General features: G+C 35.1%; 1 protein-coding gene across 4 annotated transcripts in view; it reads left to right on the top strand.

The window, feature by feature from the left end:
- The window catches only part of LOC123561737 (uncharacterized), a 348,910-nt gene that overhangs the window by 308,655 nt on the left and 19,448 nt on the right, over positions 1-20,807 (top strand). The gene's annotated exons all lie outside the window — the stretch shown is intronic.

Raw genomic sequence — 20,807 nt, 5'->3', positions numbered from 1 at the left:
AGGCTTAGGGTGAGCTATTGTGATCGCTCACCGTCCAGCGTCCGTCCGTCCGTCCGGCGTCCGTCCGTCCGTCCACACTTTAATTAAAACAACATCTCCTCCTTAACCACCTGGCCAATTCTGATGAAACTTCACTTGGATGTTCCTTGGATGGTATTCTTTAAAAACTGTTAAAAAAATGAATTCCATACAGAACTCTGGTTGCCATGGCAACCAAAAAGAAAAAATAATAATCTTCTAATACCACAGGTCATAGGGCTTTTATATTTGGTATGTAGTATCATCTAGTGGTCGTCTATCAAGTTTATTCAAATTATTCCCCTAGGGTTGAATATGGCCCCGCCTTGGGGGTCGCATGGTTTACATAGACTTATATAAGGAAAATTTTGAAAATCTTCTTGTCAAAAACCGCAAAGCGCAGAGCCACAATATTTGGCATTTGACATCAACTAATGGTCCTCTATAAAGTGTGTTAAACTTATGCCACTGGGGTGAAAAGAGGCCCCGTCGCGGGGGTACCAAGTTTTACATAGACATATAGGAAAAAAATAAAAAAATCTACTTGTGTGAAACCAAAAGACATAGGCCTTTGATATTTGGTATGTTGCATTGCCTTTTGGTTCGCTACCAAAATTGTACTCCTGGGGTGATAAGAGACCTCGCCCCGGGGGTCCCCAGTTTTACATAGACATAAAAAGGAGAAAATATCTTCTTGTCTGAAACCACAAGACCTAGGCCTTTGATGTTTGGTATGTAGCATTGCATTGTTGTTCTCTACCAAGATTGATCAAATTATGCCTCTAGGACGAAAAAGAGACCCCGCCTCAGGCGTCCCAAGTTTAACATAGACTTATTTTATTATCACAGCAGCGTTGTTTGTGCCGCGTGGCGGCCGAAAAAAGTACATTCAAGCAGAGCTGTTATATTTCGATCTTCTCATATCGTTCAGCACGACTTTTATGTCGTGTTATCGGTACTGTTTAGTTTCTCAGCATGACCATCTGGGCCTGAGTGGTTCCAATACTCCCGCTTTCATAGCCTTGGGTATTGTATAATCACCCCTTGGATATGGAGCCTGCTTTTTAGTTTTGTCTTTTGACAGTTCCTGTTGTATGCAGGCTCCATAACCTCAAATCCCCTTTCTAAATTCCAGTTAGTTTAGTTCTGCCCATTGTTTTCTCGTTTAGGGCAAACCACTTATTTTATCTGGGGACCAAACGCCGTTTTTGATGGAATTACACGCCACAACACGTGTATCATTGAAGGTTCCATGTGCACCGCCGTTTGAAAACATCTGCGGATGTCTCTAAATTGCTTTTTGTACTAAATGTGTAAATGTGTAAATGTTGTGTTCTGCTCAACCCGGGGCTAGAGGGCGTGGACGGTAGCATGCGTTCCACTACCTTCCATGAACAGGCTCAATCCAACCGAACCTGCAACATTTTCGTTTTTGTCGTGTTGAGCATCCTGTGAAGTTATCACTTTTTTTCTATCTTATATAGGAAAAAAATCTCCCTGTCTGAAACTGCAAGGCCTAAGCTTTTGATTTTTGGTATCTAGCATTGCCTAGTGGCCTTTTACCAAGATTGTTCAAATTATTCCTCTGGGGTAAAAAGAGGCCCTGTCCCGGGAGTCCATAGTTTTACATAGACTTAAATAGGAAAAGATATTTAAACATCTTCTTGTCTGAAGCCACAAGACCTAGGCCTTTGAAGGTTTGTATGTAGCATTGCCTTGTGGTTCTCTATCAAGATTGTTCAAATTATGCCCCTGGGATTAAAAGAAGCCCCGCTCGGAGGTCCAAAGTTTAACATAGAATTATATAGGAACAAATCAACTCAATGTATTGATGCGTCTACGCAAACTGATTCTGTTCGTGTCCTAGATGTTCAAACCGAAAAGCTAAATGTTGCAGCACAACCTGTCCAGAAACCAGTAGCTCAAAATGCAGCTGCTAAACCAAGGCAACCAGCTGTACAAAATGTTCCAAACTACGCAAATTCGCAATCGTCAAAGCAAAATGTTAGTTTGAATTCTAATCAACGTGCGGTGAGTCAAACACCCAGACAAAAAATTGACTTGAAAACTGATGGGTTTGGAAAGGGATCAAATGATCCCATACAAACCCATAACCGGTTCCCTTTTGATATGAACTGGTTGACGGGGTAGGATGATGACGATCCGCCATTATCTGCTCCGTCCTGTTTAACTAGCACAAAGGAGGGGAAAATCAAAAGGTTCCCTCCCGAGTCAATGCAACACTAATACTTCTTTAAATTTCCAGTCGTTCAATTTTTGTTTACCATTGTAAATGGCAAGTAAAATTATCCAGTGGAATTGCCGTGGACTTACAGCAAATTATAATGAAATTCTCCTTCTCTTATCAAAATATAATCCTACACTTATATGCCTTAGTGAAACATTTGTAAAAGAAACGGACAAAATAGATTTCAAAAACTATTCAGTGTATAACTTCATTAATACTATAACTGACAGAGCTTCTGGTGGTACATCTATTATTATTAATAATGCATGTCCGCACAGACAAATTGTTCTAAATACAAGTATTCAGTCAGTTGCAATAAGAGTTACATTGCCCTCTGTTTATAAAATGATAAATCAAAAACGTATCTTCATCCTGCAACAGGTAACTTTTCTTCGCTTGATTTGACAATTTGTCAACCGAACATCTTTCTTGATTTTGAATGGAAAGTACTGGATGACTAGCATGGCAGTGACCATTTTCCAATTATTATTTCAAATACATCTAATCTGCCTTCAGACCACCCTTCATATTTCAAATTTAATAAAGCTGACTGGAAGCAGTTTCAAACATTATGTAAAAATGATTTGACTTTGGAGAATTTTACAAATTTTTATGATCCTATTGATCGTTTTTTGGTTCTTCTGTCCGATATTGCTGACAAGTCCATTCCTAAAACTTCAAGAAATGGTAAACATAAAAAAAAGCCTTGGTATAATGACGATTGTAAGACCGCTGTTAGAAAACGTAAAGCGGCCATTAAAAAGTTCAATATACGGCCGACAAAAGACAATCTACAATCAGTTAAGATTCTGAGAGCAAAAGGTCGCAGAACTATAAAACAAGAGAAGAAAAAATCATGGCACTCATACGTTTCCAAACTTAATTCTAGGTCATCGGTTAAAAAGGTCTGGGAAATGATTCGTAAAATAAGCGGAAAAGGAAAAACGTCGAATGTTTCCCATCTATCAAAATTAGACCAGTCTATTGCATCTACTAAGGAGGGCATTGTCAATACACTTGGTGAATCTTTTTCGAACAACTCTTCATCAAACAATTATGATCAAAGGTTTCAAAACATTAAATCGACTAAAGAAAGTAAACCTTTAAATTTTGATCCAAATAATAATGAAGATTATAATAAACCCTTTTCGCTCACAAAATTGCTTGACTCTTTAAACAAATGTCATGATACTGCAGCTGGTCCAGACCAAATTCATTATCAACTTTTAAAACATTTACCACAAGAATCATTAGACCTCCTCCTTAAAATTTATAATATTACATGGAAAACTGGTATTTTTCCAGATTCCTGGAGAGAAGCTATAGTTATCCCAATACCAAAACCCGGGAAAGATAGTACAAACCCCAGTAATTATAGACCGATTGCCCTTAGGCCTAACTACTAACTTTCAAAGCGGTTTTCGCAAGCAGCGCAGCACAACTGATCATCTTGTTCGACTGGAAAATTTTATTCGTGATGCATTTGTTAAAAAAAGAGCATCTAGTGTCTGTCTTTTTCGATTTAGAAAAAGCGTATGACACTACATGGAAATATGGTATTATGAATGATCTTAACGACTTAGGTTTAAAAGGTCGTGTTCCAACATTTATATCACAATTTTTATCTGATCGCAATTTTAAAGTACGTGTTGGTTCTACCCTTTCTGACTCTTTTGAGCAAGAACAGGGTGTTCCACAAGGTTCTATTTTATCTGTTACACTTTTTAGCATCAAAATTAATAAAATTGTGAAATGTTTGTTACCAGGGACAGATTGTTCATTATATGTTGATGATTTTCTGATATGTAATCCTTTCAAAAATTATGCGTACGATTGAACGCCAACTGCAACAGTGTTTGAATAAAGTTCAAACTTGGGCCATGGAAAATGGTTTTAAATTTTCCCAGTCAAAGACTAGTGTGTCCACTTTTGTCAATTACGGAAACATCATTGTGACCCTGAGCTTTTTCTAAATGGTAAAAAATACCCGTTGTTGACGAAGCAAAATTTCTTGGTATTATTTTTGATAAAAAGCTTTCTTTTATACCACATATAAAATACCTGAAAGCCAAGTGTTTAAAATCATTGAATCATTTAAAGGTAATGTCAGATACTGATTGGGGAGCAGATCGCAAAGTTTTGTTAAGACTTTATAGAGCTTGGATTAGATCCAAGCTAGATTACGGTTTTGCTGTTTATGGTTTAGCCAGGAAATCGTATTTACAAATGCTGGATACTATCCATAATCAAGGTCTTCATATTGCTCTTGGCGCATTTAGAACAACGCCTGTTGAAAGTTTGTATGTTGAAGCAAACGAACCCTCCCTTTACACGAGACGTGAAAAACTGTCATTGCAATATGCTCTGAGGGTAGCTGCCAACAAATCCAATCCTGTTCATAAAATCATATTTAAACCCAAGTACCAAGATTCGTATGACAGAAAACCAAAACAAATTAAACCTTTTGGATTTAGCATCAACAATTCTATGAAGGAAACTGATTTTGAATTCGATGATATAAAAGAAAATTTAGCTCTGAATACACCACCATGGACTCTAAATTCTCCAACAGTTCTTTTTGATATGAAAACAGCCTTGAAAAAGTCTGAAACAAACACTGAAATATTCAAGTCCAAATATAACGAAATCAAGTCGACTTACAAAAATCATTTTCCAATTTATACAGATGGTTCAAAAGATGATTCAAAGGTTGGATGTGACGCCGTTAGCCACCTACATCAATCAAAATTACGTTTGCCAAATAACGCTACAATTCTTTCAGCTGAGACAAAAGCTATTGATTTGGCCCTTAATTTTATTTCAGAATATAATGAGAAAAGTTTATCATCTTTACCGACTCACTTTCAGTATTACAATCAATTCACAACCGAAATACTGAAAATCCTTTCATTCAAAATATTCTTCTCAGGGTTCATGAACTATCTTTTAAGAAGTCCATCATATTCTGTTGGATTCATAGCCATGTTGGTATTTATGGAAATGATACCGCAGCAAAGAAATCACTTTCATTACAACAATCTAAAATGAAATTACCATATACTGATTTTAGGCCAAATATCAACAAATACATTTTAACTAAATGGCACTTTTCATGGAACAATGCTTCGTTCAATAAACTTCGTGAAATTAAACCTACTTTATGTGAATGGCACCAAGGAAACAGATCTGTTCGCAGGGAAGAGGTTGTTCTTTCTCGTTGTCGAATAGGTCATACTCGGTAGACTCATTCGTATCTTTTGAACAATGAAAATCAACCTGAATGTGTACCATGTCAAACACCGCTTACTGTTAAACATGTTTTAATCGACTGTGTAGACTTCGATCCACAGCGCAATTCATACTATAATGTTGAATCGTTAACAGAGTTGTTTGAGCAAATTCCTGCCGACAAAATTTTACAATTTTTGTAACAAATAGGCTTATATCATAAAATCTGAACCTTATTTGATTTTTATTCACACTTTTTATATACACTTTTTATCTTTGCAAATGATTTTTACACTATATATGTATATACATTTTTACTTTAATAGTTTTATATATGCTTTACAATTAACGTAATCCATTTAATTTTTTCTCGGTGATATATGACCTTTTTGTGTCGATTCGCTGTAAAACCCATTCATTCTTGTTTTCTAAGCTACAACAAAAGGATTTGGATCACCACCTGTAATATTTTTTTACAGATTTCAAAAGTAATCTTGCGTAATCTTTATCTGACACACTCTCCTAATTGTCTTGTTTTTAAAGCTTTAGTTAAGAAATTTGTTCAAATAGCAACTCTACTCAGGTGAGCGATATAGGGCCATGTTGGCCCTCTTGTTGTAACATTTCAAAGAATGGTGTCTGCTGAACAAGAAATAGTAATAATGACAATATATAATATGCAAGAATCATTAAATTCATGTTTTGACTATGAAATAACAAATTTTACTCTGTAATAAGTGGATATCTGTTGAAGTATCATTGAAGACTATAAAGTAAAAAAATAAATTCCATAACATATTTTGTCATGCAATTTATTTATTTTTTCAGTGGACAATACACTTTCAGATTAAACAAAAGTTATATCAGCTTACCAGGCATCAAAATTTGATAAAGTTTGTTAGCACTGTTATATAAAACTTGCTTCTTTGTGGATCGGATACCTTAAAATGATATGTGGCTAATTTACCAGGCATTAACTTCCTTTCCCTGTTACCCAGAGGACTGAATATAGCTTATGAACTATGCGGTGCAAAAACTCTTTACTGGCGTAATAGATATTTACACATTAGCCAATTTTTGTCAGTGCAAATGTTTCAACAGTAGACTTTAAGTTGAAAGAATGATAAAAAAGGGATGAAATGTCACTGTAAAATTTGATTTATTGGTACTTCTCCTCTATATCTACCGACTTGAATGAAAACGATGAATGGAACTGAAACACAAATCAGTCTGCTTTTTTAGCACTTGTGTTCATTTACAAAATGTATCTTACAAAATTATCCCGATGTTTTTCAGTTTGTTCAAACACTTTTGTGCAGTGCTGCAAGCGAAGGATATGAGAATATCTCAGCGAAAACAGTGTTTATCGGTATCGATTAACATTATCTGTACTTTTAGATCATAACAATACTGTAGTAAACGCCGAGCATAGCGCATAAGTCACACCTCACTAATTGTCGTTGAATTATATAAAGTTATGTTATTATTTAAACACTTCATATTCAATTTGATAAAGCAAACGTTTTTTGACAGAAATATTAGTTATTATACAAAATAAGCTGTAAATGTACTTTATTCGCCTAAAATCTCAGTATACACGTTACATACACATTTGGTCTGTAACAAATATTTGGGGGAAGTGTTAAAAAAGTATTGTGAATGTTTGGCAGGCGTTGTTGGTCCTTTTGCTGTCTTCGAGGCGTTTTACATCATTAAAATCACTCAAGTAATAATGATATTAGAAGCAAACATGTTGCTTGAATCGAGCGATATCCTCGTGTGTCCGATACAGAAATGGCACGAGGGTTGCCCAACTAATCATCTAATGTCTCTTGTGCTAATATTAAGTGAATAAGTGTTGGATAAAACTACTCATTTATATGGAATAAGGCTCAACAAGGCAGAGATAGGGTGGTATTCACTTTTAAAGATGTATCGCATAACGATTCAAGTTTTGGCCTACACGTTTATTAATAGATAAACTGGGATAATTCTAAATACTCTCTCTCTCTCTCTCCCCCCCCCGCCCCTCCCCCACTCTCTCGAAGTAGCCATTGCTAATGAAGTGGTTCAATAGTAAACTGATAAAGCAAAGCATAGTATTTTGTGATATATTCTAAGATTTAGACAACATTTCCATCCCTCACCAGACTAAACGGGAAGTATTTGGCATGGAAAAATTGCAACAAACTTGGCGAACTTATTTGTCATGGACAAATGGCAACAAACTTGGCGAAATGAATATACATGTGGTAAGATACATACTCATTTGAGTTCGATTTCCACTCATCGCCTGTATTTAAAACGATATATACCGGTAAATGGTTGACATTCCTTAAATCATACTTTAAAAAACAAAAATGTAAAGTTCCATCCATTTTAACTGCATTTTCTGTGAAGTTCGTCGCAACCTATATTGTTAAAGTAAAAATTTGATCAGTGAGATTTATACATATAAATACATTTTAAAATAATTAGAACTTAAGTGTATTATTTGCGTCTGAAGTGAACTTTGATACCAGGTTTAGATCATTCCTCTTCCAATGAAATGTGTTTTGGTGGGAATAATTTGAGATAGAGTCACTCTTAATATTTGCCATGTTTCCTACCACTATCCAACACGTAACATTCAACACAGTTATGCTGGGCAAGAAGCTTCATATTTTTCTTATGGGGTCTCCTATTAGGCATATGGTACGGGAGGATGGCGCTGGTCCTTGGATATGTTTTTTACCGGACTAGAATTTTCGGTGATATCACCGATGCTTGTAAACCTAATCTAACCACGGGCTGTAATATTATTCCCGTGCTGTAAATGACGTATACATGCAACATGCCTCATTTATGTAGTAGATAAGTGCAGTACGGACGTAAAGTTCACGCGCATCGTTACCACCTAATCAATGTCTTACTAGCTGGGTATTCTCATCTGCATTTATCACTGTTGAAAGAATCTCATAATACATGTTTGCAAGGATATACAGATTATCCATTGACAGCCGATGTCTAAATTCTCTTTTAAGTATGAAAGACAATAAATTCGGTTTTCGTCTCTTATTCAAACGCAAATCATTTACTAAATAACATAAGAAATAATCAAACAAAATTATGTTTGCTATGCGCGATAAACACCGTGACTTTAGTATACAGGTTTGTATGAAAATAATTGCATATTGGCCGTGACTTTAGAATAAAGGTTTGTATGAAAATAATTGCATAATGTAAATATATAACATGGCACATTGTAAACAAAATGAGAAAGTATGATAGACACTGGAAAACTGGAAAGAAGCATCGCATAGCGAAGACGCGTAAAAGCAACATAGCGACGACCTTTGTCGATAACCGTGAATATATTGTATCTCACGTTTTTAGGAATCCTATCAACGATGCTGGGAAATATTTACCAGCATTATTCCCATTCTCGCAAAATATTTTTTGGAATGGTCTATGTTCACAAAACATTTTTTAGTCTCCAGATAAGATTCAAGCAAGAGACTGACCTTTAGTACTGAATCGTCATTTGAAAATAGTAATTGAATTAACATTCTATTTTAAACATGAAAATTAGATATAGAATTTTTTTTAAAAATATCATCTCAATAGTCAAATTTTTTGTGCAAATATTAGAATTTTAATTATTATCTCGATACTTTTTACTTTTTGTGACCACAACTGTAATCTATTAGCTAGAGAAAGGAATCTTGATATTTCGAAATGTCTGAAAAGTTTCCTGAAAATATTTTTGACTAAATTATCTCGATAATAGTTTGCATTTAGTGCCCAAAGCTGCCATTTTGATATATGAACAGTACCCTACAAAATCGATCGAACACTGTTGAATATGGAGGCATATTTCTGCCACGAGATAGCTAAATAGCTATTACAAAAATTGTAAACTTTCCAGGAAATGTGTGCATTTTTTTCTAACAACATTTCAGCAATAAATAATATTTTCTAGATATTTTTATTGACTTCCTGAAAATGTTTTAGCGCTTAAATTAAGCGTTAATGCTTGGAACTGCCACGAGATGCTCGGTAGCTATCACGATAATACTTTAAACTTTCCAGTAAAGTTGTGCGTTTTTCTGACAACATTATCGCAATCATTTTTTTTAATTTGATATGTATGGTGGCATATTTCTGCCAAGAGATAGCTAGGTAGCTATCACGATAATATTGTAAACTTTTCAAGAAATGTGTGTATTTTTCTGAAAAAAAAATCAGCAAAAAATAATGTTTTCTAGATATTTTATCTATTTCCTGAAAATATTTTAGCGCAAAAATTTCGTGTTAGTGCTTGAAACTGCCACGAGATTCTTGGTAGCTATCACGATAATATTTTCAACTTTCCGGTAAAGTTGTGCATTTTTCTGAAAACATTATCGCAAGAAATTATTTTTTCTAGATATACGTTTTTTTGCCAAGAAACTTTAGGCTATAAAGATAAAATTTTCAGAAAAGTTCGAAATAACATGATAATTTCTAACAATATCGAAATAACTATCTAGCTAGTAAATGGCAGCAGTGGGCTACGGAAACGTTTATGGGCCTCGCAATGTCGTGTTGGGTAACGCAAATATCGATATATTTTCGCGAGAAATCGAAATAACATCACAACAAGTCGATATGTTATATCGAGATATTGCATTAATTTTACAAAATGCAACCAATTTTTCTCGAGATACGCGTAAGCTATAATGATATATCGACAAATTATGACGATATAAAAAGGACCTTTCATGTAGTCGATTTACTAACGCGAGTTCTCGACTTAGCATCTCGATATAAAACGACCCTTTCTTCAAGTTGATTTTTAGAACGCGAGTTCTCGACATATTATCTCGAGATAAAACGCCCCCATTTAGAGTCTACATGAAATTCAGTTGACTTCTTTCACATTTATAGCGAAGGACACTGCGTAGTGATGGATGGTCTTACACTCGTAAGTAACTTTATAAATATCATATATTTAAATATAATAAATAAATAAATAAATAGACTCGTAATTCGCAGACGTTAAGTAGGAAAGCAATATTACATTTCAATAAAAATGGTTGCTTAGCATATTTTCGGCTATGTATACAGACGGCCAGTGCAGCTATCTTAAGTCACCTGCTGTAAGTAACCGGCTGCCTTCCAACATATAAGAAACAAATACGGAACCCAGTATGGAAGAAATTTATTTAATAATGTTTATTCTATTTCTAAAGGTATGCTCCATTGAATGTTTTGTTGCAATAAATTTATACGCTGTATATATGCCGGAGGATTTCAAACAAGGGTGTCTTTGTGACTTTAAACTCAATAAAGCAAATGAAATAAACCATGTTTAAGTTGAGTTGATGAAAAGGACCTGTGCTATCATTTAAGATCTCTTCTGTTGATGGTGATCTCAAAATTGCCTACATTACTATGATAGAATTTTGTCATGAATTACTACTTACAGCAAAGCGTTTATGGTTACTTAGGAACACTAAATGAGTAAAAACGTTCTTAAGTTGTTTTAATCTAATATTATTAGAGCATATTATTCGAATACATGACGTATAGTATTTCTTCTAAACCCTATCCCTTGATCTACCATAGATTTGAAGTTTTCAACTATACGTCTTTGAAACAGATTATTGCTGGTTATGGAATATAAACATTGTTCTAATTGTATGATGTTTATGCAAATCTAAAGCACATTCGACAAATGGGTTTCTAAAAAAAAGGTATTCCCACCACACTGATAGATTAGCTGCAATATATTCGTGAGTTTTAACAATTACAATAATATGTATGTATGTGACCTATAAGCAAGAATAAAATATGACATTATATTTTTGTCATCGGCATGCTTTGCTTTAGTAAATGTAAGCAGAATTATGATTATTGGCTGTTTCTTATGTGCTACTTTTTTGCTATTGATTATAAAATATTCTGTTCTATGGTGTCTCGTTAGGACCATCGTGCTATCGCTATCGCATTATTTACGCGATGCCACGACAAAACGATGACACTATGGTGATAACATAGCGGTACGATAGCACCTTGGTCATGGAACGAAAGCACGATGGTGAAGACGCAAAGGTACGATAACGAAGACACGATACTACTAAGACACAATGGTGACGGAGCGATGATACGACAGTACGGTGACGAAAACGAGATATAACTTCGAGTCTTCTGCTTCATCATTATCGTGCTTTCATACTGTCATCTCATTGCCACAGTGTCATCGCTGTTGTGTTATCGCCTGCCTTCATGTTATCGCTGTCCTGTAATTTCATTATGATAGAAATTTAAAAAGATGGTAATGAAGCGATGTTACGTCAGCACGATGACGAAGACGCGATATTACTTAACGTCCTCGTCATCATGCCTTTGCTCCATCATAATCGTGATATTGTATTGTCGTGTTATTACTGTCATGTTATCGCTTTTCTGTCTTACATGACCAAAAGTAAACAATAGAAGAAATGGACTCAAATATTAGGGTATAGTTTGTTTCAGGGTATGCAAACATTGAAATTAAGATGCAGCTGAGCACAGAACGGGAATAGCTATAAAGTACATAATAACTTTATAACTATTAAAGACATTGACTTTAAACTTAGCATATAGGTACATGTCGATGCGATGTCGATGTGTCGATGTGCTGAACACATGAACCATGTCTGTAGGTAAAAGTCAAAGTCACAAATGGAGCTCGAGGTCAAACCTATCCATCATATTTTTTGCTTGTAGCATAACTTATTAACATTCAAGATATAAACTTCAAACTTAGCATGTATGTAGGTGGCGATAAGAGTGCATAAACCAGGATAGTACGTCAAAGGTCACAACAAGGTCAGATCTGCCAATCATATTTCGTGTCAAGAGCAAAACTTAAAAAATATGAAAGATATTGACACTGTGTGGGGGGAAGGGGGCGGTTATAGGGGTTGTAATATAGATTGTTGCAGTCTGTACATCGTCACACATTCATACCTTAATATTTTAGGTTATGCTCTAGATACGAAACTTAATGAGCAGATTTGACCTTGCTGTAACCTTCACCCTTGACCTACCACCATGGATCATACAACATACATATCGTCTTATCACATACACCTAGCTTCCTTCCCCCACCCCAACCATCACACCTCCAACCAAAGTAAGAAATATCTCAACTTTGCTTTTCCTTTAAAATTTTCTTCCGTTCTTCTCTGATATAACCCTTTCGGCGTATATTGCTCTGCTTGGCAATTCTTTTAAACATATCCAGTGATTCCAGAGATGCTATCTTTTGAAATGATTGTAACCAAACGATGGAAAACAGACAATTAACGACGTACTTACTAAAAGTTGCATATGAGCTTTCTTCTGGCAAACAAACTTTAACTTTAATCAAGAAACATCAAATAATTTTTGATTCCTGACTTCTTAGTTGTGCACATATTATTATTATACCAGATTTATGTAGCGCCCTTTTCATGATCAATTTCACGTTCAAAGGCGCTTTACATAGTTCAAATGCAGCCACATAGGGCTCATAATTCATCCTCTACTAGTACAGACACAGAGCGATCTGACCAGAGGGACAGAGTGAGACAAAGCCCCCACGACAGAGAGATCAGAGAGAGAGATCAGAAATCAGATACAGGCTTGTCCGGCTAACTTAGCCTAGCTCGTTGCGAATAGACAGCCTGGTTCTTTAACGTGCCAAGTGTATAGCACTGATACACGCAAGGATTGCCTGGGTTCCTGACCAGTATACATCTAGTTGGGTGGGAAACACTGAAAAGCGTTTCTGAAAATTCCCGAGTAGCTCGAACCCCCGACCTCAGGATTGGAAGGCCAGTGTGCAAACCACTGAGCTGTCCGTCCACATATGCATTATATATCTTTAGGATGACGGGCACATTTTATACAATCTTGTCAGGCATAACGTATGTTTTTGGCAACACAGAAAGTGACGTCGGACGACGCGACCTTCAGCTTTCCGAAAATAAAGAAAATGAGAGTAAACAGGCTCATTGTGAAAAAGAAAGACGCTTTTGCATTAGTCTATCAAAGGTTACGCGCAGGGGCTACCCATCTAAATGTATGCGTGCGGACATTTTTATCCCCCGCCACAAGTTGTGCAGGTTATAGGAATGGTCTCCGTCCGTCATCCGTCCTTCCATCTTCAGTCCTTCCGTAACATTTTGTGTCCACTCTGTATCTGCTAACCCCCTTAAAGGATTTTCACGAAACTTAGGTCAAATGACCACCTTATCAAGACGATGTGCAGAATGCATGAATCAGCGATGTCGGTTAAAGGTCAAGGTCACAACTCAAGGTAAAATTTTGAGCCTTCCATTTCGTGTCCGCTCTGTATCTCCTAAACCCCTTGAAGGATAATTTTGAAACTTGGGTCAAATGATCACCTCATCAAGACAATGTGCAGAACCCATGAGTCAGTCCTGTCGGCTCAAGGTCAAGGTTACAACTCTAGGTCAAAAGTTTGAGCCTACCATTTCGTGTCCGCTCTGTATCTCCTAAACCCCTTGAAGGATAATTTTGAAACTTGGGTCAAATGATTACCTCATCAAGACGATGTGTAGAACCCATGAGTCAGTCATGTCGGCTCAAGGTCAAGGTTACAACTCAAGGTCAAATATTTGAGCCTACCATTTCGTGTCCGCTCTGTATCTCTTTAACCTCTTAAAGGATAATTATGAAACTTCGATTAAATGATCACCTCATCAAGATGATGTACAGACCCAAGAGTCAGCCATGTCGGCTCAAGGTCTAAATCACAACTCAAGGTCAAATGTTTGAGCCATCCATTTTGTGTCCGCTCTGTATCTCCTAAACCCCTTAAAGGATTTTCATCAAATTTGGATCAAAAGATCACCTCATCAAAAAATATGCAGAACTCATGAGTTAGCCATGTTGGCTCAAGGTCAAGGACACAACGCCGGGTCAAATGTTTGAGCTTTTCATTTTGTGTGCACTCTGTATCTCCTTATCCCCTTGAAGGATTCATATGAAACATGGGTCAAATGATCACCTATCCAAGATGATATGCAGAACTCATGAGTCAGCCATGCCGGCTCAAGGTCAAGGTCACAACTTAGAGCCAAACGTTTGAGCCTTCTATTTTGTGTCCACTCTGTATCTCCTAACCCCTTGAAGGATTTACATTAAACTTGGGTCAAATGATCACCTCATCAAGAACTCATGAGTCAGCCATGTCAACTCAAGGTCAAGGTCACAAATCAAGGTCAAAGGTTTGAGCTCGGTATCTCCTTAACCCCTTTTATGATTTTCATGAAACTTGGGTCAAATGATTATCTCATCTAGACGATGTGCCGAATTCATGGGTCAGCCATGTCAGTTCAAGGTCAAGGTCACAACTCAAAGTCAAAGGTTTACCCTTTCACTTTCCATACCAGTGGCGGGGGATTAAGCTGTCTTTCAGGCTGTCTTGTTTCTTTGCTAATAGGAAGTCAATCTTTAGCACTTTATAACAACTTGAAAATTCTTGACCTTTAGCACGACATGTTAGCTATTCTTCTAAGACAAAAGTATTTAAATTCGGAATAAACACGAATCCCACAGGGTTCTAAACAGAGCAAGGGTATATAGAGATCTTTTTAACTTCGTCAAATCGTTCAAAAGGTCTTTTTTGATGTTGTTTGTAAGTGTCAGTATATGCCTCGAATGTTAAATATTTCCGAATTTGAGAGCTGCAGACCTAGACATTTCAGAAATAGTTCCAAAATGATTTTTGCTTTAATGATTATAAATGTTGACTCTACGGAAGCGTGAAAGAGTCATCAGACGCCTATACGTTTTATTACATTACATTACGGTCGCGAAAATGATATTGAGTCATCACCAATGGAACAAAACATTTTTTAGGGTTAATCCTACGCCAAAATGGTCAATAGACTATAAGTGAAGATTCAAGTTCGTGCTTATAGTGTTCAAACAAGTTAAAGCGTTACTTTGTAATTGATAGGAATAAACATTGTGTTTCCTAAAATAAGACCGATCGATTAAAATTTGGACATATACTAAATGATGTCTGAATATTGTTGGTCTCACAAAACAATGTTTGTCTTGGCATACTAAGAAAAATATGGCAGATATATGATTTATTTTTATATCATATGTCAGCTTTAGATTTCCTGTAATTACATGTATCTGTCACAAGTAATATGTCTCATTGCTAAGAATTGGTATCTAATTCAACTGGAATAAGAGTCTGGGTAAAATTGTCAAAACAATGGAAAAAATCTAAAAAATTCAGCTCAGTCTCAAAAGCATGCAATTATTTTTTTTCTAAAATATATTCAAAACTTGCCACATATATGCGATAAACTGTCTTGCGTAGATTATAACGGCTGCCATTTAGGAATAAAACATGGCTGCCACAGGTGCAAGTATAAAAATCCTTATTATATGTACGGTTAAAGAAACTTCAATCATTTTCATATATCAGCATGATTGATATATAAGTTGCTTGCATTCATCAATTTTTAAATGGCCGCCACATTGGTAAAGGAAAAAAAACTGTTATCAATAGAAGTTAGTTACTTTGATATAATAACACAATCAATCATAATAACAGAATTTCAAGAACATGCAAAAAATCGCAAATTACAATTCGACCCGTACTATTATTCTCAAATGGGCCCTGTGGTTCGAGGTATGGAACAGACGCCTGTAATTTTCAAAGGATATTAGTCATTCCTCGTTACCTATGAACAGACGTGGTTAACAAAGGCGAACTGATCAATTTATTTGTGCTAGCCGGTTTTACTTTGAAAGTTCAAAATTTTATGCCAAACTTTAAACAAAGCAAAGCACTTACTTTCCTGGTGAGCAGTTACAACAGGCTCGTAACGATCATTTCTTTAACAACTTCACTTCCTGAAATTGTGGTATGTGCAATCGGAGATGGTCGGTCACAAACATATCCATTGACCAAAATGTGTTAGTCCTATATCCGATTATACCAAATTACTAACCACCTAGGTAATAGGTCGTAAGTCATGACTACAACGTAAACATAATATCGTATGAATTAAACTTAATCATGTCGAAACAACAGAAAAGAAAAATCAAGGCATGGACAACTTTATCGAAATCTACATAAATGTTTATTGATAAGGTAAGATTTTGCTTAAGTCTGAAATATGTTTCTGGTAGTTTAACATACCTGGTTAGAATTAAATTTAACGGATAAAACTTTGTGATTTAAAAAAAAATAAAACAAAATGTAAACGGAGAAAGAAAGCATTTGGCAGTTTAAACAATTAAAAACTAAAATAAATTTCAAGGTCTCGTCTTAATATTAATGTTTGTTAATATCTGCTATAATAATGAAATTAACGATTTCAACTGAATGTTTCTTTGTACTTGCCTAAAAACTCAGTCAGTTATTGTTAAGCATTCGTGTACGGGAAAATGACTTAACGTAACAACAGACTATAGCTATAGCTGAAATCTATATGTAGACCTGTTCAGTTTTGTAAACGTCTAACAATATATAACGCAAAGTGCATATGACATCTATGTAAGCCACTAAAGGTAATAATTAAGATGTCTTTTACCAAGGCTTATGGCTAATAGCCACATATTTCTCTATTCCCGGGTTAAAAAAGAACCTATGTCATGGATTATTTTATATTTGTATACCCTTTGTGTGCGAATACCTTGGGTTACAACATCAAACCATGCAAACAGAAGATTTCATTTATATTTGAAACATCCGTGACCCTAAAACGCGGAAAATTGCATAATATACAATGAAAGTTTGGGTTGGAAGGTAACCGCTTGCCGTAAGCCTTTAATATAAACGACGAGTAAAATATTTTATTTTACTTTATCGACATATGAAAACATTTTTCCGCGCCTATACGAAGAGTATGGAGAGATATCCTACTTGACCCGGCGTCGGCTTGACGTCTGCGCCCGTTCCGCGTCCACACCTTTGTTTTGATGCACTTTCTTTTAATCTCTATAAAAGTTAATCCTCATAATCAACCATATCATATGGGACATGGGCCATTAATCTTACAATAACATTTCGTGAATGATCTCCATCTTTTACTTTAAATTTTGATTAAAATTGTGGTGCACTTTCACTTTTTCTCAGTTGTTACTGAATGGATTGGATTCAACCCTTAAATAGTTGTTACACATCATCAACCATGTCATGTGACATAAGGTCCATATCTCTTTCACCAACTTTTCATGAATTATGCCTCTTGTAACATAGAAATTCAGGTTCAGTTTTAATGTCCTAATGAAATAGATATTCTTAACTTTTAGATTTAAAGCTTCCCGATATGGAACATATGAAAAAAACATAGAGACGGGAGCCAGTCTAACCACTCACATTTTACTGACACCGGCAGACAAAATATGACCTACATTTGTTTAAAACTCATCGATGTAGAACATGCACACTTTTCTCATGACTTACGCTTAACAATTATTTTATAAGTTGTACTGGGGCCTAGGCAGAACATTAAATTGCCTCAAATTAAAAAAATTAATCAATTTTATTGAAAGAATTTTACAAAAGAATCGTTACTGCAAATATTCGAACTTTTTAGGGTTTTAGCTAAATGTACTTGCTTTCAGTGAGGATATATTTGTTTCAACAAGTTTTTGTTAAATGTATATCTGAAAACACACAAAAGAAGTAAATGAGATAAAACTTGTATCACATATTTGTAACAACCTACATAGATGTGTTGTTTACACTACAGACAGGAAAATTTGGCCTACTCTATCACCACATTTGAGACAGCCGTGAACTTGATCACAAACTTAAAAGTACCCATGGCCAGTAAAAATACTTTTAATATACAGTTATTTACTACTAATAACTATCAGCTTCATGTCTTAACTTCACATCTTTTTCTCTATGGGGGCGGGGAGGGGGGTGAATGCATAACTGTATAATCACTAAAGTGTGGTATCATACTCAGACTGATGATATGGTTAGTCGAATCAATTCCTAAATGTTTCGGGAGTGCTGTTAGCGCTTGTGTCTTTTTTGGAATGGATTCTTTTCATACATGAACTAACATAAATCAGAACTGTACTATCAGTACACTGATTTTTTGTATGGTTTTGGTAAGCTCATAATAAAGCGCACACAATTCTGTTTCTCTCAGGGACAGGAACTTTTTATGAGTTTTCGGCCTTTGGCTAGTCTTGGATTTTCAATATATTAAAATACAAAAGAAATTTTAGTATAGCTTTTTCAAAGTAAAAAAGCACGCTAAACTTACACTATATTCTATTGAATTTATTTACTTGTGGAGACTTTTGATATCAGCCATAAGTGGGGAAATCCCGAAATCATTGGAAAACAGTCAATGCAGGAGTTCTTCATTTTGCTTCAGATATTTTGGTCGTTTTAAAATATCAATTATTTGTGTTTCTTTAAGGAGAAAAATAAAGAAATGAAGAAAAATATTTACATATCTTGTAAACTGGTGCACTAAGCTATCATTTCACATTGAAAAATACAGAAAACAGAAACAGAAAATCAGAACATGTAGTGTGATATTTATCCCAACAGTCATTTGTATATTCTCCTGCTTTGATTGATCGAGGTAGATACCAACGGGACGCAGACGATTGGTCGATATAGTACAATTACCAAATAAAATAGTTTATATAAATACTAGGGACAGTTTTGAGAATGAAGCTACAGAACACGTTAATATGTACTTTAGGGATTTGAAAGATAATTGAAAACGGTTATAAATAAAATCACTTATATATGGCCTAATTACGGTAAAGTTTAATGTAGCAACATTTATTCTAAAGAGCAATATTTTCATTTGATCACATTTTGAAATAATATTATTCATGTGCAAAATTCAAAGTGCGTAATACGGCTCATCAAAACATAAAATGACATGATAGATGAGAAGTATGGCTAAGTTTCGATTTCGTAGAATCGCGTGCATACTAATTTATAAGTAAGTGAGACATGATAACCTTCAACAATTTATCAAAAACAAAATGAATTTTAGAATTATTAATCCTCTGGAGTTCATTTGTAGTTTCAGATATTAACCAACGTAATATTGCGATGCATGTTCATCAAAGCACTCTCCATTTCAAGGTCACTTATAGTTTGGCTGTTGGCCAAGGATGTAACAGGAACATGCTTGAACTCAAAATCAGCAAGTAGCATGCATACCGACTAAAAGTTGTAGAACATCTCTTCTTGGAACTTGGTGGGCCGAGCATATCAGAATTACATTTTATCGTATTGATGATGGATTCCCTTTTCATAAATTCATTTAAAACAAATAATTTATTCATGTACATGTCTGTTCCTGTTTTTCAACAATATTCGGTTTAATTGGTACATAAAGGTTAATGCTATTCCATTCACAATCATTTTCAAAATCACACCAATCATGAAATGTTGCATTTATCTGAACTCCAGAACTCAGGCAAACCCAGAACCACATCTCATAATTCTTTTACCAGATAAGTGATATGTATTTTGAAAGAGGAAATGGTCACGGTGGCCGGCTAAATCTCGTCTGATAGATAAATTATATAATTAATAAGCATTGTTAAGCCAGTACTACCTATCTGATACTACTTGTCAGGTCAATTTCTGTGCGGTATATTTACAGATATATTTAACCAACGTTCTTAATCAAGAATTGCTGTCACAACTGCAGTATACATCTTTTGTACGATTTATCACTGATCAATGATCCGCAGTAAACGTGCCTGCAAATGAAATTAAAAATGCACTTGGAAGACAGGAAGTTTGGGAATTTTATTCGTTAGTGAAATGCATTCAATATTTAAGACAGTAAAAAAATCGTAAGTATATAATAAGACATAACTTAATAGATTTCTCCTTGTTATATAATGAGATGTTTAATTCGACATTATTGTGTAAAGACTTCAAAAATACATGTGCGAAAAGAGAACCAATGAATTTAGTTTTCGTATTAAATAAATTATACATTTTTTTACCTGCACATTGCATGATGTAATCACCAATTGAATGTAAAAAGCCTAAAATAGGTACTAAACATAGACAGGGTTGATAAAGTAAAGTAACAATTTAAACTTCGTGGGAACGCATTCAAAACACTTTATAAATTTGAGAGAGAGAAAACTGACAAATCGTGCCATGATATAATTAAAAGCCTAAAATAGGTACAAAAGTCACATAGATAGGGTTGATAAAGTAAAATAACAATTTAAACTTCGTGAGAACGCATTCAAAACACTTTATAAATTTGAGAGAGAGAAAAATGATAAATCGTGCCATGATATAATAAATCTAAAACTTTAC

This window comes from Mercenaria mercenaria, chromosome 10 (genome assembly GCF_021730395.1).
Source record: "Mercenaria mercenaria strain notata chromosome 10, MADL_Memer_1, whole genome shotgun sequence".
NCBI lineage: Eukaryota > Metazoa > Mollusca > Bivalvia > Venerida > Veneridae > Mercenaria > Mercenaria mercenaria.
This window is presented reverse-complemented; position numbering and strand designations above follow the sequence as displayed.